The sequence below is a fragment of the Ciconia boyciana genome, unplaced genomic scaffold, assembly GCF_034638445.1.
Source record: "Ciconia boyciana unplaced genomic scaffold, ASM3463844v1 HiC_scaffold_152, whole genome shotgun sequence".
In the NCBI taxonomy this organism is placed as follows: Eukaryota; Metazoa; Chordata; class Aves; order Ciconiiformes; family Ciconiidae; genus Ciconia; species Ciconia boyciana.
In genome coordinates, this window is record NW_027328520.1 from 328 (window position 1) to 13,000 (window position 12,673).

The 12,673-nt window shown below is 57.7% G+C and overlaps 1 long non-coding RNA gene across 12 annotated transcripts; it reads left to right on the forward strand.

The window, feature by feature from the left end:
• Nucleotides 1–648: 648 nt before the first annotated feature.
• On the forward strand, nucleotides 649–12,659 carry LOC140646072 (uncharacterized). Of its 12 annotated transcripts, none has more exons than XR_012040294.1 (7): nucleotides 3,392–3,548; nucleotides 3,997–4,325; nucleotides 5,706–5,728; nucleotides 8,369–8,490; nucleotides 9,667–9,765; nucleotides 10,142–10,282; nucleotides 11,327–12,659. It is a non-coding gene; the product is annotated as an uncharacterized lncRNA (long non-coding RNA). The 12 variants fall into 12 exon arrangements; XR_012040295.1 differs by lacking the exon at nucleotides 5,706–5,728 and having other exon boundaries at nucleotides 11,327–11,519; nucleotides 12,418–12,659; XR_012040293.1 differs by lacking the exons at nucleotides 3,392–3,548; nucleotides 5,706–5,728 and adding an exon at nucleotides 649–783.
• The last annotated feature ends 14 nt before the right edge of the window (nucleotides 12,660–12,673 follow it).

The following is a 12,673-nucleotide window of genomic DNA, read 5'->3' on the forward strand; positions in this document are numbered from 1 at the left end:
GTCCCGCCGCTCGGCCCTGCACCTCGGCCGCTCGGCCTCAGCCCTCACACACGCACGCGCACAAAACCAGAGAACCTTTCCCTCACAAAAATACCTACAGATGGAGTTAAGGAGAAGACAGGAGACTCTGCTGGTCAGGCACAGGGCATGGCCAGACAGTCCTACTGAGCAGCAACCTATTTGCCTGCCACCAGCCCTTTTTATCCCCTTGTCCCTCTCTTTTTCCGATGCTTGTTCCTCCCCAAACTCCTCTGCTACCTCCCCTTCCCCACCTTTGGTTCCTCCAGTAAACAGACCATAGTACATCCTGTGCGGTCCCCACGTGCGTCCCACAGCCTTAGTCGGCAACCTTTCTCAGTCTGTATGGTGATCCGGAAAGCCGCTCCCATCTACTCGTCGTGACGAGTGTCACCCCGTACCGTGGGGCTGGCGGCTCTGCCGGGACAGCTCTGGGAGGAGCCAGGGCAGGGAATCCGTTTCTCTGGCTGCGTCACTGGGGTGCCTTACCTGGCACAGCGCCTCTGTGTGACTTGGAGTTTATGGGGACAAGCTTTTTATCACATAACCTAGCAGGGAACCGCACTTAAAAGCTTTGGAAAAATGCTCTAAAACTAGAATTGTCCAATGACCTTAGTAGTTGGATTGGTTTGTAGGATAATCCTATCAGAGGCATCAACTTGAAGACGGCTGCTTGACCCATTTTGTTGATTTCAGTCGTGTTGTTTGAAGGAAGAATGTACAGAAAGGGCCGAGGAGGTGCGACAAGGAGACAGGAAAGAGCAAGTAAGTTTTGAGAGAGGGGAAGAACCTCAGCGCTGCGAGTGACTGAAGGTGCTAAGGGCGAAGAGATTTTTGGGTTAGGTATGCGCATACGAAGGTCTGGGTGGGAATAGCGCACAAACAGTAGTAAAATACGGTTAGGGAAGCCAAGATTGCTCCTCCTTCTGGGCCCGTGCACGCGCCCTTGCTCTTGCAGACGCAGACACGCTGGAGCTGCGGGGAGGCAGGCGCGCAAGCCCGCCTGGAAGCAGGCTTTGGGCACAGGGTCCCTCGGCTGAGGCGGTGCCAGTTAGTGGGGGGAGAGCCCTGTGTGTTGGGCAGGTGAGGGGCGAGTGAGGCCGGAGCATGGCAAGGGCTGGTCCGGGCTGTTTGGTCTGGGGCAAGCGTGGACAGAGGGGACAGAGAGGAGGACCTGAAGGAATACGGGTTGTGAGCTCTTCCTTCCCAACGAGGTCGCTGAGGGGCAACCCCCTACGGTACCCAAGGTACGGGCGAAGGTCTGGGGCCAGCACAAACGGTGCTGAGAGAGGGAGTTTCCATAGGGTCTGGTGGTGGCTGCAGGCCGCTTCTCATCACAGAATCACAGAATCGTATAGGTTGGAAAAGACCTTTAAGATCATCGAGTCCAACCGTAAGCCTGACACTACCAAGACCACCACTACACCATGTCCCTAAGCAAACAGCGACACTGAGCCCCGTGGCATGCTGCGCAGCCCTTTTGGTGTGCACCAGTTTGTATTCGGCTGTGCCCTGGAGCCCTCTGAACTCCTGAATTCATATTTTAGGCTCCCCCCGAGTCCCGTGTGTCCCAAGGCCCTGTGTTTGTCATACAGCATGCCGCAATGCTTCCTGTTTAGCTTTCCTCCCATCCCAGAGTTTTGCCAGTGCTTTTTTGGTGTGCTCTAGGGTCAACTGTTTTCCTCTCTGTGGGGCCCAGGCCCCTCCCCCCCACCTTCCTGTGCCCCCAGAGTCCTATGTTTTCCTTGTCACCTGCTGATGGCTTCCTCCCACCCCAGCATTGCACTCCAGGGCTCTCCCTTTGTTCTCGTCCCCTTTTCTCTTCCTGTGCAGCCCAGGACTCTCCCTTTGGCTTTTGGCAAGCTGCCCTCAGGAGCTGGGGCACCCCTCTGCTGTCCCAGCGACCACAGCTGTCCCCAGTGGGGCCGAGGGCAATAGCCTGTGTTCTCGGTGGGATGCAGCTCTGGGCCCAGGGCCTGGGGCTGACCAGCCTCTGGAGTGGCCAGCAGGGCTGATGGCTATGGTGCCCGTGTCCCCACGGGCTGCAGCTGTGGGCCGGGGGCTGCTGAGCTGGGCTACTGCCATGAGTGTGGTGTTCACATCACCCCATCAGGGTAGGTCCAGGACAACAACGCCAGAGCTGAGCAATACATGCTGGGACCGGGACTGAGGCTGCAAGCACAGAACAGGTGAATGGGGCCGGGGGGGGGGGGTCCCTGCAACCGGGAACATCCCGGGAAGGTGACACAAAGGGGGAGGTGGGGCTGGGGCAACAGCGACCGGGTCCAGGAAGACCCGCACTAGGGCCAAGGAGCGGAGGGTGCGGCGTCGGGGTCGCGGGTGGCCCAGAAGCCGAGGGGATGGGGGAAAGCTGATGCACCGGGACAGGGGGGAGGCCGCACAGGGACACGCGGGGCTGCCTGAGCGCTGGGGCTCACAGGGGGGTAGGGGTAGTGCTGGGGAAGCAGCTGGGTCGGGTCGGGGCCCTGCAAAAGGGTGGTCCTGACACAAAGGCCCCCCCCGGGTGCGTGTCTGTGTGGGGGGGGTTTCCAGGTCGTGCGGAGGGGTGCGGGGCAGCTGGGGAAGCATCGGACCCGAAGCGGAGCCGGTGGTGGTGCTGGGAATCCCGGCCCTGCGAGCCGGCCTCCGCAGGCGCGGCGGGGTCCCGCGGGTGCCGGTGAGGGGAGGAGGGCGTAGGGGCCGGTGTCCCCATAGGGTTAAATGGCACAGGAGGCAGCAGCCCGCAGCATTCTGGGAGCTGTAGTCCTGGGGTAGCCAGCTTGTGGTCGGGCACGTTGTTGGCAGGGCATGCCGGGAGATGTAGTCTTTCGGCAGGGAGGTTCCAGCCAGCCCCGCTGGTGTGTGCAGCACGCCGGGGTGCGTCCTCGCCCCATGCTGGCCTCCGGGTACCTGCCGGGGCCGGCAGCCGTCTGCCGGCGGGGAACGGCCTCGGGCACGTGGCGCGTGCGCGCGGGGAGGGCGGGGGGCGGTCGGGCGCGCGGCGGCGCCCGCGCTCACTGCTGCCCTCTGGCGGAGGAAACGCGGTACTGCAGGTCCGGCACCGCGCATGTGCGGTGGGGTGCCGCCGTGCTCACCGCGGCTGCCGTCCGCCGGTAACGGCACGGCGGTGCCGCGGTGCCTGCGAAGCGCCGCCGCCGCGCTCGCTGCTGCCTCCCGGTAAGGAAACGCCGCCGCTGCCGCCGCCCGCGTGCACGCTGCCGGCGGGCGCTCGGCGCGGAACTGCAGCGCCGGTGCCGCCCCTGGGTCCGCGCCGCCCGCCGGGTGCTCGCTGCTGCCGGTGCCGCGGCGCGGTACTGCAGCGCCGACACCGCACAGGAGCGCAGCGGCGCTGCCGCCTCCGCCGCTGCCGCGGCGGCACGGCCGCAGCGCGGTGCTGCCGCCCGGCGTTCGGGCGCCAGCCCTGGCCCCTCCGGCGCGCCGTCGGCGGCCGGCGCATGCGCGGTGCCCGGGAGCGGCATGGCGGCGCGCTGGGCGCGGGTCTCGGCGGCGGCGGGCGTCCTGGGGCAGCGGTAAGGCGAGCGAGCCCCTTTGGCGGGCGCGGGGGTGTCTTCTGCCCGCTGGCTGCGGGACGGGAAGCCTGAAGCTGCCCGCTGCGGCAGGCTGCCGGTGTGCCGGAGGCGAGCTGGGTCAGGGCAGCCCCAGGGAGTTGCCCGAGAGCTGAGAGAAGGGGAGAGGGGAAGAAGGCGGACACCCCCCCAGGCGCAGACGCCGGGCGGCTCCCCGCTTCCAGAGCTCCCCTGAGCCTCCCCGGCCCCGCTTGCCCCCCCACGCGCAGCTGCCCCCAGCTCCAGCCCCTCCCCTGAAGCCTGTCCCGTAGCCCCAGGTCGCTCCCAAGCCCCGTCGTGCCGGTGGCAAGCTGGCCTTCCGCGCGTCTCCAGAAGCCCCTGCGGAAGGAGAGGCTTCAGCCGGGGCGATCTGCGGTAATAACGGTGGCTGCTTCTTCTTTCCCTCTCCCAGAGGCTGCGCTGAGGACACGGTCGTCCCTTCCTCCCCTGGGGCTGCCGGTGACGGCACCCGCCTCAGGCTTGCGTGGATTGTCTGTGCCTGGCCTGGCTCTCCTCGCGGCGTGGGGGCGAAAAGGGACGGGCGGAGCGCTTGCTGGCTGTGGACAGGAGCTGCCGCGGCTGAAGCTGGAGAGAGAAGCCAGAGAAGGGTAAAGAAGAAGAAATGGAAGGCCGTCTGGCGGCTGCCTCCCGCTGCAGGCAAGAGAGAGCCTGCCTCTCCGGCTGAGGAAGGATCCCTCCTCGTAGTCCGCGGCAGGCCAGGCCGCCAGCGTGCACCGCAGGGTCTGTATGCGTCAGCCAGCGCGTGGTCTTGCTCCCTGTCCCTGTCTGACAATCTGTGTCCTGCTCCTCGTCCTTCTTTTTCCCCTCTCTCTATCGTCCGCCATCCTTCTTCCTGTCTGTCTTTTTTCTCTTTCTATCCTTCTGCCCCAGCGCTTCTTTCTCCACCTCTCTCCTGCTCCCTGCCCTTTGCTTCCTCTCCCTGACCCTCTGCCCTGTCTCCGCTTTTTCCTTTCTCTCCTTCTCTGTCCTGCTCCCTGGCCCTTTTTTCCTCTTCCTCTGCCTCTGTCCTCTAGCCCATGGCTTGCTTTTTTTTTTCCTTTTTCCTTCTTGGTCTCTTTGTACAAATCTGACCCTTTCTTGATTTCCCAGTCCCTTTGTCCTGTTCCCTGTGGTTTTTCTCTCTCTGTCTGTATGTCCTGCGCCCTGTCGCCGTCACGTTCCTCTGTTCTTCTTCCTCTCCTTTCCCCCCCACCTCTCTACCCCTCTGTCCTGCTCGCTGACCCTGCCTTTTCTTGCTCCATCTCTCTGCAGGGCTTCTCGTCCCTATTGTGTTTGATTTCCTCTACGTCTCTGACCTTTTCTTTCGGCCTTTCATTCTCTGGCGGCACCTCAGTCTTCTCCCTTGTCTTCCTTTTCTCTTTCCAGTCCTCTGTCCTGCTCCCCATCCCTGTATGAAATAGGGGCGGGTGCAGGCTCTGTTCTCTTGGGACTGGCGGGGAAAAAGCAGCCCCGGGCCGAGCGCTCTCCTGGGGTTCGTCGGGGGGTTTTGGGGCCGAGCCCGTGTGCGAGCGGGGGGGAGTAGGGGCAGCCCCATCTGGCTCTCAGGTTCTGCTTGTGGAGCTGGGCAGCCTCTGCCGCTCCCGGCGCAGGTCGGGCAGCGGCGGCCCGGGGGGCTCCTGCGGCGCCGGGCGGGTGCCGGTGGCCAGAGTGGCGGGGAAGGGCCGCGGCTGCGGCGGGCGGGGGTTCCTGGAGGCGGCTGGGCCCGGCTCCCCCCGGGGTGCTTGGGGCTGCGGGGGTTTGGGGTGCGGGCCCGGCACCCCAAACCAGTGCCGGAGAAAGCGAGCCGGAAGCAGCCGTGATAAAGCGATGCCCTGCCTGTGCTGGTGCGGCCCTGCAGAGGTGTGGGGCCGGGCCCTCCGCAGTGCCCAAGCGCTCCCCAAAAGTGCACGTGTGGCCCTGGGGGTGCAGGGCTGTGGGGTGGCTCCGCTCCCCCCGCCCCGCAGCATCACGCATGGGGACCGCAAAGGGGTCGGAAAGCAGAGAGGGTGAGCTGGTTTGGGGCCTGAAAATGGAGAGCAGGTCTTGTGTTCTCGGGGCTTGAAAAGAGGCTCAGGGAGCTGACTTTGGGGCTGAGAAACAGCTTGAGTCGTGCGTTTTCAGGACCTGCCAGAGGGGACCGAGCGGTACGTTTTGGGCTGAGGAGCAGAGGTGAAGTGCTGCATTTGTGGGACTCGAGAACAGGCTGAGCAGGTGGGTTTGTGGGCTCAGAAATGGGAGCTGGTTTGGGGGCCCAAAGCAGAAGCCAGTTTGGCTGTTTGCGCAGGGCGGGGGGAGGGCGTTGGGGGCTGCGGGGGAAAGCAGAGGGTGGGCAGGGTGCACGGACCCTCCCTGGAGGGTGGGGGTCTGGTCGCGTCGGAGCCCAGAGTTCGGGAGGCCGGCGTGCCCCGGGCCAGCCTCTCGGTCTGAGGTGGCCTCTGCGGGGGGAAGGGTGCTTTTCAGACCCCGCGCGCCCTCTTGGAGCCCAGCTCTTCTTTGTACGCTGCTGAGAATAGTTCTTAACTACTTAATCGTACAAACTGATGAATCGGTATTTCCACAGCGTCCAGCTGTGATGTTTAATAGTCATATTCAAGTTCTGACAGCGACCGCTTTCCGACCTTGTCCAAAGCCCAGACTGTGGCAAATAGCTGGAGCTCGTAAGGAGAAGGAGCTGAAATCCAGCGGAGCTTCGGTGCGGAGCCGGAGCTTCGGTTAGCCAGAGCTGTAGCGAGGAGGAGCTGGAAGGAGATGGGGTGTCCGCTGTCTGGAGCGTGCGTTAGCCAGAGGCAACGTTAGCTGAGCGGGGGCGGCCATGAGCCGGAGCGTCTATTCGCTGGAGCATCCGTCAGCCGGACTGCGCTCCCAGCGGGGCTGCAGAGCGGCCGGGCGCAGGCCGGGCTGTCCCCAGCCAGCGTCTCTGAGCAGCAGGGAGGCGAGCGGTCCTTCTGCCAGCGGGGAGCCTGGCCTCTTCCCTCGGGGATTAAATCCACGCCCTGCGCCCCTCCCTGCATGGAGGGCGTCTCCCGGTCCCGTTGCTGGGGGTGGGAGCGAGGTGGGGGTGCCCCGGCTCTCCTGGGGCAGCCCCGCTGCGAGGGGGCGCGGGCGAGGCGGCAGCGGGAGGCAGCGGTGTCTCCCCGGTACCTGGCAAAGGGGAGAGGGGCCGGTCGGTTGGAGCTGCCGGGGTGCACGGCCTGGCCCCGCAGGCCCCTCTGGCAGAACCCTCCCCTGTGTTTTCCCCGTCGGCTGGGTGTGACAAACAGGATCATTTTTTGCCTCCTCTTTTCCCAGTGTCACCTTCGGCGTCACGTGCAGAAAATCCCGCGTGGTCGGTCCCGCTTGCCGCTCAGGGAATCGCGCGTATGAGGCCGGGGGAGCGGGGAGAAACCTTTGCGAGTTCAGGGACGCTACAGATGCTCCGCCTGAAACCCAGAGAAAAGGCAAATCTGCTGCCAGTGCAGAAAAGGTGATGAAGACCTGCGGGTAACAGAGCGTGCCTCGTTCCCGGATTGGTCCCTTGGCAGTTCCGAAGGTTTTCCTTTCGGGTAAAAGAATGAACTTTCATCTCGGATAAATGAAGAGCTGCCTGTTACCTTCTTCAGGGTCAAGTGTTTCTCTTCTGTTTGTTCAGACTAACTTTATGGGCAAGTTGGCAAGAGCCTTTTCTTTTTATATGCACAACTACATTGTTAGTAACCTATGGTGTCAGTAGAGTTAATTTTGGAGCACCTAGACGCCAGTAGAAATAGAATGAGTGAAATGTGATGGAAACTGACATTTCAACTTGATTTTTATTCCTTTTTTTTTTCTTTTTCATTAGAGCGTTGATGGCATGCTGTGCTGTGGGTCAATCCGCATTCTCTTCCGTGGAGCCTTCAGTCTAGGAGTTTTATGTAAAAAAAGTTTGTCCTTCCAAAAAAGGACTAGTCATTCCTAGGCTTGAGGTGTAGACTTGGAGGGTCTCTGAAGTCCGTGATCAGGATTACAGCGTTGCTGCTCTTTGTCTTCACTTTTGTTAATTTCCCCACTGCTCGGTGGTGGTTGGGAGCCCTGAGTTGTCTTTTTTTTTTTTTTTTTCTGTCTCTAACACATTTTTTTTCCCCCAAGGAGACGCTACGTTTAAAAGTGAATGAGTGTCCTGGTTTCGTCTGGGATAGAGTTAATTTTCTTCCTAGTAGCTGGTAGAGTGCTGTGTTTTGGATTTTAGGATGAGAATAATGTTGATAACACAGTGATGTTCTAGTTGTTGCTAAGAAATGCTTCCACTGGTCAAGGAGTTTTGAGCTTCCCGTGCTCTGCCGGGCGCACGAGAAACTGGGAGGGGACACGGCCAAAAGAGTTGATGGAAGCTGGCCAAAGGGCTATTCCGTGCCATCTGGCGTCATGCCCAGTATGGAGACTGGGGGGAGTTGGCCGGGGGATAGGGATCGCTGCTGGGGGAGTGGCTGGGCATCGGTCAGCGGGTGGTGAGGGCTTGCATCCCTTGTTTTTTCCTGGGTTTTGTTCCTCTCTTGCTGTCTTGTTGTTTTCCTTCTCATGATAATTCATTCTTCTTCTTGTTTTGTTCCAATGATTAACCTCTTCTTATCTGAGGCCACGAGTTTTCTGACTTTTGCTCCTTGGCTTCTTTCCCCCATCCCCCTGGGGGGGGAGGGTGAGCCAGCTGCTGGGTGGCACTTAATTGCCGACTGGGGCTAAACCACAACAGTTAGTTTCCTTCCAAACGTGTCAGTCAATGCACTCGAGTGATGATTATTAAAACCACCAAAACGGCACCTGTCTTACAGATCTGGACTCCTTCTGAACACGTATCCATCGCACGCAAATGTCATTGGGCTACAGATCATCTGCACTTCACGCTTTGACAAGACGGCGTGCTGAGACAGGGATGAGCTCTGAAAGAAAAAAGGTACAAGGTCACGGGGTTTTTGGTCTGTTTTTTTGTGGGGGGCGCGTGTGTGTGGTTTAAAAAGAAGAGTGCGACGCTGAGTGGCGGCAGCCTGCAGAGCTCTCTTGCTGCCTGAGCTCTCCTTTTCTTCTCTTTCACTCCTCTTTCATGACTGTAATTGGAATTTGGACAATGGTAGAAGAGCAGGTAAGTTACTTGCCTGTGTAGATGTGCTGGTAATCCCAGGAAGGTCAATGCTTGAAGCCGTAGTGAATAACTTGGCCGCAAGTAGAATTTCCGAAGGAAGAAAAACAACGGGAAGCAAATAGCAAGTTACCAAGCGATTTGCGTGGGTCCAGCACATGGCAGTTTTATTGCCAAACGCTGCTGGGCAGTATGCTCCAAGTGGCTCTTTTTGGTAAACGTGAATTTTCAGGAAGTTCAGGGTTGTGCGTGGCAAAACGTGTCCCTCTGTTTATGTATGCCGCTACGTAAACGTCCAGCGGCGGGGCTGTTGTTCCCTGCTCTCGATACTGCCACGGTAGTGCTGCGGTATTTAGACCCAAGAGAGGGCTTTAGGAAGGGAAGGAGAATGCCTGTTTTCTGTGAGGGCTACGAATGCTGACCCTTTTCTCTGCCGCTTTCCCGTGCGTGCGATGAAGCGGTATTATTTTTCTCCCTTGTTCCTGGTCTAAATAGTTCTGAAGCTGTCGCTGCTGTGGGATTGCAAGTGGTGTTTCAAGGTTTTTGTGGGGTTCTAGTTACGGATCGCTTCTCCTGTGGCGAAGTGTCAAGATACGGTTTTCAGTGTAAAGCTTCAGAAACTGCATCCGCTGAAATCAGCGCAGGTGAAAGTGATGTTGCGCGTGCAGCTGTGCTCGCAGGGATGCTCGGCGGCTCCTCCTCAAAACAGCGAGGGGCGTGTGGCCATCCGGAGGGTTGCGCTCTGGGTCTGAGGGCGTGCCGTCTTCTTGCTGCGCTTTTTGCTGCGCAAACCAAAGCTGCCCGTGAGTCAAAAAAAGGCACGGTTGTCTAAAAAGCGCGCAAGCTCTAGCGGCCTGTATCGTCAACTGTACCGAAGATGATGCAAAACACTTTTTCCTCTGCTCAGTTGTAGTCTTCACCAAGCTTCACCAAAAAAGGAAGCTTTAGATTCCTACCCAGCTTTATGCTAAAGGGTTTTTTTTCCTCTCTCAGCAGAATGTCAGCCGCCACCATTTCGCCGTGGTCGCCCTTTCTTCTGCCAGGAAAGTGCAAGACGGACGGAAAGGATCCGTAGTGGTCTGCAAGTCCACGGTATGTCTACGATGTGTGCCTGCGTTTTTCCGAAGGTACTCGTAGCGGGGACTTGAAAGTTAAGGTGAAGAATGTGCCAACTCTCCTTCTGTAGTTTTTCTGTGAAGTATTTCAACACAAATACTACGGATAGAAAAAGGCGTGTTCTGGAGCGTGCCTACGCAAAGCTGACTTCCCTCCGTTTCTTTTCTCTTCCCGAAAGCGTAATCTTCTGTTTCTGTGCGCTTCCTATGAAATGATACTGTGAAAATAATTTTGTACTAAAAGAGGAAAGAAACTGTTGGGAAGAGTTCAGCTGTTCAGAAGAAAGAGCCTTTGTTTTCCTGGGAAAAGCTTTCTGCTTTTTCAGTCAGTAAGGTTTTAAAATATCTTGTAGGAGTACTTGAAAAGCCTTACTGCGATCCTAGCATCCGTACGAAAAGCCGTCAAGGTCAAAGAAGAGACGTGGCCAAAACGGGACAAATGGGCGTCGCTTCCGCGTGTTTTCCAGGCTTTGCCAAGAAGCGTTAGCAGCCTTGTAAGTACCGCCAGTGAGTCCTGATGTGGTTTTGGTGAGTTACTGCTTCGAGAAGGTCCTTTTTCCTGAAGCTACGGTGTGTAATTTTTGACTTCAGTTGGAAAGAGATTTTCCCGACTGGCAATCCTTCTCATTCAAAGAAGTTGCATTTGACGAACTTCCCATCGGAGCGGCTGGACGTGCCAGTAGAAGTCATCAGCAGCAAGACTTGTCACTCTCTTTACAAACACCCAGAAAAGTCAATTTCCTTCCAAGGACCCAAGCCCAGCACGTCTTCCAAAAGTTGATGGCATCGCTGGTCTTTGGTTCTCGGTTGCAACAGCCGAGATATGATGGAAAGGCGTTCCTCCGCATGCTTCGGTACAGCCAAAAGCAGTAGCAAATCTGCCGGTCCCTTTTGGTAGCCTGATGTATTGCAGCACTGGGGATTTGATTTCTGCGCCTCCTCCCCTCCTCCCCCCCCAGTGAAACCGTCTGGGGGATCTCTTATCTCACTGACTTTTCTATCAAACTGGAACTTTAAACAGAAGTTAAAATGGTGTCATTTACAAAGTGACTGGCACTGTTGAAACTGTAGCTGCCCAATAGCTGTGGCATGCAACTTAGGAGGTGTGTTTCAGCAGTGAGGTATTTGTTCTCCGTGTTTCAAGAGAGAGGCAACTGAACGTTACGGGGTTTTCCCCAGTATTTTGACGGCGTGCTCTGCAGTGCTTTATTTCTGCCTCTCTTTCCATGGCGCGTTTCCCTGGCGCTTCAGTAGCGTCTCTCTTGGGCAGCGCAGCTGGGCAGATGTCACTAGGAGGGACATAGCGCACAACCCCCCCCAGTCACGTTATAACCGTGCATTTTGGAGAGAGATGGTTTAACGGTATCCCAGCTGTGCAAGTTAAATGAATGCAAAAGGAAACTCAAATGCTTTTCTAGTGTAAGTCTTGTTGTTGGATGTATATAAACATACGGCCACCTTTTTAGCGTAGAGTGAATTACTGAGATGTGTTCTTTATTTTCCATGTTACTCTCTAAAGGTTTACACTTCCCTTTCAGCTTTCTTGACCGAGCGAGCAAGACGTGCAGCAGCAGCAGCAGCCGCGAGGGCCGTAGCCGTTGTGGTGGATCCGTAAGCGTAGATTCTGATGACGGTCCGGCCTTGTCCTGCAGCCTCACCGGGTTGTCTCCCTGCAGCAGTGCTGGAAGGAAGCGATGAGGCGTTTTCCAAGAGCAGCAAGAGCGTTCACTTGTAGGTGAAGAAGGTGTTGAAAATCCTACCGCTTGGTCTCGATAGGGATTTGAAGCGTTGCAGTCAGTGTAGCTGTTAAAGCGTGCGCTGTATCTGGAGCGGACCCGTTTCCCTAGAATCCTGCTTTAGCTCAGCTCCTCTCCTATCCCTTATTCTGACTGAATCCCTGTACTTTCTGCTGTGCTGTTTTTTTTCATGTGCTGAAAGGGAATGTGGGGTTTTTGTTTTTCAGCGGTCTTGCTGTAAGCGTCTGGTGGTGCTCCCTAGATCCCCCCGGCCAGGTTTCCCTGCGGGTCGTGAAGCATGGTGAGGGTCAGGGGCCAGCCCTGTGGCTGGAGGCTCCTGGCTCTGTGTGCGGTGGGTGCCCCGCAGGTGGTGGGGAGAGCCCGGGGCCGAGAGGGACCGGGGCCGTTTGTTGCCCTGGGGAGCCCGTCGCAGCGCGGGAAGGGAGGGGAAGATGGCGGAGCAGAGGCCGAGCGAGAGACGTGGCACCGTCCTCGGGCACGCTCCCCTATGCCGTGGGGCGGCTGCCAGGCTGCGGGACAGGGGCTGGGGGGGCTGCCCCCCCCTTTATTTTTCTAGCGGAGCTCCCCTTTTTTGGTGGGGCATGTACATATGTAAATGGCCTGATGAAAGTAAGTGTAACCAGATGTAACCAAAATTGTTAGTTTGTTCTTTTGTAACTAAGCAACATAGAGATAGGAGCAGGTTAGACAATGCTTTAATATTGTGTTTGTACACCTATGGCTATGGCTATGCTACTATGCCCAAAGACAATTGGACAAGGAGTAGTACGGTCATGCTGCTACGTTCCCAGTACAGCCCCAGCCCATCTTGACAAAGAGTCAAGGGTGGTTAGAATAATTGGTTTGTGCTAAGGGTGCCGAATCATTGTTAGGAACCATGCACCATGAAGAAGGGGAGCAAGTTACATAAGCAAGGTGGGATTGCGCATGTCCAGAAGAAGGGGTCGACTAAAGGACACACCTGTACGGCCACCAAGGACCACCAGAGACCCCCACGGAAGCCCCTCGGAGCTCAAGGACGCATGCGTAATGACCACGCGAGTATGATAATTAGTTCCGGGAAATAGAATGAATATGCATTATCATTCCAGGAGACTTGATGCATATGTGTGTAACTGGACAATGTAA